At 58.2% G+C, this 3,367-nt stretch overlaps 1 protein-coding gene across 1 annotated transcript in view; it reads left to right on the forward strand.

Moving 5' to 3' along the window:
* ADCY2 (adenylate cyclase 2 (brain)) overlaps nucleotides 1-3,367 on the forward strand; it is a 64,962-nt gene that overhangs the window by 32,157 nt on the left and 29,438 nt on the right. The window lies entirely within an intron of this gene.

The raw sequence follows: 3,367 nt of genomic DNA on the forward strand, positions 1-3,367 counted from the left end.
GGTCACCTCCGGGGCAGGCGGGGATCGAACTCATGCGGAAGCGGCTTTAGCTTCTCAGTGCTGTGCTGTAACCCGCTGCACCCCCAGGGAGGGCCCCTCTCCGAATATTTTTACAGCATGGATTGGTTTTATTCCTGCACTGTACACACTCAGGAGTGACCTATGTCGCACCGCTCTTGTTCCGTACAGGCCGCGTCTTCTCTCTGGTTCTGCTCTTGGGCTGTACGGGAATAGAGCCCTCGCGTTAAGGTGGACAGTCGCTTCCAGTCACCCTGCTGGGGCTCGGCGTGACCTCAGGCACAGAGCTCACGGTCTGCTCGCCACCCGGCCCGTTTCCCTCACTCCCGATCTTCCTGCTTCACCTTCGCAAACTGTCATTCAATTATGTTGAGTCTTTCCATTGTATCTTCTGCACCTCAGTATCTCTTCATTATGTTTTTATTCTTTATCATTCTGAGCTGTTTCAGGGATTCTTTTTTTCTCAGCTAATCCTAAATGTTAATAACTACCAGCTCTTACCATAGGGAGGATGGAAACGGAAGCCAGCTACCTTTGTATTCTAAAATAGGGCAGAGCTCACCCTTCGTAATCGGAATTCACCTTGTAATGTCATTTGACTGATAGGAGGCTTGAAGCGTCTAGGTTACCTTCCAGTGCACTATTCACAGAGCACCAAGTAAATAATGCAAGTTGCCAGTGCAGAGCTGTTGAGTTTTCATTTCAGTCCGACATCGAGGTGGCGCGTTTGTTAACACGCCTGCTGTTTACCCTAGCGACATGCCCTTCAGAGCGCCCGGCGGTCCAGTTTCAGGACTTTGTCTCACTGTGCAGGCCGGTCCCGGCTGTGTGAGACCTGCAGGTCTTGCGATGCTATTTCACCACGTGCTGTGCCTGGTGATTCTTCCCAGCGAGGCCCTGTGTGCACGCGGGTCTGAATTCTTACTCTGTGAGCTCAGGTGGGTGAGGGCCGCTCCTCCCCCAGGGGTGCTCCCTGCACTCTACGTGCAGAACCAGCCGCTCGGCGTTGTTCTTGCTTCTGCCAGAGCCCCGGGGCTCTCTCTGCTGCTTAACCCGATGAATAGCCCCTCGTTTGGGGTTCTCGTCCGAAGCAGGTCACGGGATTGTAAGCCCCCACCCACGTTTAGCGTGCCCTTGCCATCGAATGCTTGTGGAAAGTTCCCTGGCTCGCACCTGACGGCTCAGGGCTCCGCTGGCTTCTTCAGGAGCACGAGACAGCCTTGCACATGTCTAACTGGATTCGGGGCTCGGGTCGGCCTCGCAGGCCAAGAGGAGCGTCGTGTTCCCCTGCTCCTTAGAGGCCCGCCCCTCGCGGGTAGCCTGGGCCCAGCACACGCCTGGCCAGCCCCGCAGCCTCGGTCCCACAGCACTGAATCCCGTGTGGGTGCGCCCCCGGGGACGCCTGGTGTGTTCCAGCCTCGGGGCGCAGGGTGTGCTGAGCGGGCCCCGAGTGGTGGGTGCCGGCCCGGGGCGGGCTGGGCCTCATGGGGTCCCCAGCCAGCCCTCTTCGTGGCCGAGACAGGCTCGTCGGCATCCTAAAGCGGCACCCCCCCAGGAGTGGGACACCCCAGGAGTGGAGGAGCAGGTCGGTGCTCGAAATGTGGTGGCAGTGAAGAGCGTTTGCGGGACATCCACTTCCACAAGTGACCGAGGCCACCTAGGTGACATGGCCTGTCTCCCGAAATGGCTGCCGCGGCGTGCAGCCGCTGGCCAGACGGGCCGCAGCCCACTCAGGTGCTGAGGTCCCGGGGCCGCTCCTCTGGGCAGACGCGTGCCCAGGAGCGCGTGCGTATCGGGCAGTCTGCTGTGTTTCTCTTTTGAGTTTGTGGCTTTGTCACCGTGCGATGCATGTGCCATCTCTGCTTGCCTTTCTGTTGAATTTCACTTAAAATAATACACTTTGAGGTCTTCCCTTTGTTTTTACATGGGCGTAAACAAAACGATGACTGCAGTCCACTGTTCTATCACATTAATTCATGAGGCATTCTGGAGGGGTGACTGGCAGTTGTTCCCCATGCAAAAGGACCGAAAAGGGAAGGGGAGGGGGGGAAGGAAGGCGGGCGGAGATGCGCCTTTCTTCCGTCTGAATCTGGCTAAGAGCACCCCACTGGCGCGAGGCGCATCCCCTGCTGTGCCACATCCGGGCGTGCTGTTCGCTGTTCGCGGTCCGCGACAGGATTTCATCTGTGGTGTTCTCGCTCCTTCCCCGCCCCCCCACCCCAGTACCGTGTCCAGATTTGCCCGTGGGTGCATGCACCGCCAGGAGCGTCGCTGGCCGGCCACGGGGAGTTCACGGAGGGCTCTCAGGCCCCGCGAGCCCCAGGGAGGACGGCCGCCGACCGCAGACGCAGGCCACGGGGCGTGGTTGGAGGGGCAGCGCTGGCCCGCGGCACAGGCTGAGTAAACGCTGACGTGCGTGGGAGCTGCTGTTCCTCGTGGCGCTTCTCTGGGTGGTGTCGCCTTCGGGAAGCTTGTTGTTCTCATCAGGGATTTCCAGGACAATAAGCTGAAATGAATTGTCACCTCGAGATCCAAGTTGTGATCTTCATTGGGAGCTGCAGATTGAACCCACGTTCTCACTGGTCATCAGATGCTGAGCCCTTTGCCTTTTCCCTGTCCTTTTGCCCATCTTCGGCTTCGCCGTTTCCCAGAGCTTCACCGTCTGCCGCCTCTTGTGTGTGTGTGGAGAGGATCATCCTGTCCTGTTACTGAAACTCAAGTAATTGGTTTGTTTTATAGCGTCAGTAGTTTATGTCTGCAGCGACGTAACATTTTATCTGGTTGACCGTGTTACGGGATCGGGTAGATCTGCGTTTCTCAGCTCTGGGCGCTGTCATTCTCGGATCTGTGGGTAATTTCTCCGTGCAGACGCAGACGCCCTCGCTGATGACGGTGCGGATCCGCGTCGTCTTCATTTGCCAGAGTCGTCCTAGATGGGAAGTCCTGGAGATCCGGCGCACAGCAGTGTGAGCTGTGCCCAGACGTGGTTAGGGGGCACATCTGACCTTTGTGCATTTTAACACCGCTTGGAAATTTTGAATTAAGACAGGTCAGCTTCCTCCCGTGGGAGACAGCGCCGCCTGCAGACAGGACGTGGCAAACCCGCAGGCCCCTCATGCCTGCGGTCGGGGGTGGTCAGCATTCGCCCATTACTCTATTTCCTGCACGAATTAGCTGAGTTTATGGTACTGCTGCATCATAGCTGATGTGAGACCTGACCCGGCCCACCCCCAGAGGGGTTAAAGTGGACCAGGACACGTTTCCTTTACAGAAGGCCAAGGCGTGCCTGTGGGTCTTGGAGGACAGACAGCACCCCTGTGGCCCCACGGCAGCGTCCCCCTGTGCCCCC

The sequence above is a fragment of the Condylura cristata genome, unplaced genomic scaffold, assembly GCF_000260355.1.
Source record: "Condylura cristata isolate star-nosed mole 26May11 unplaced genomic scaffold, ConCri1.0 scaffold00007, whole genome shotgun sequence".
Taxonomy (NCBI): domain Eukaryota; kingdom Metazoa; phylum Chordata; class Mammalia; order Eulipotyphla; family Talpidae; genus Condylura; species Condylura cristata.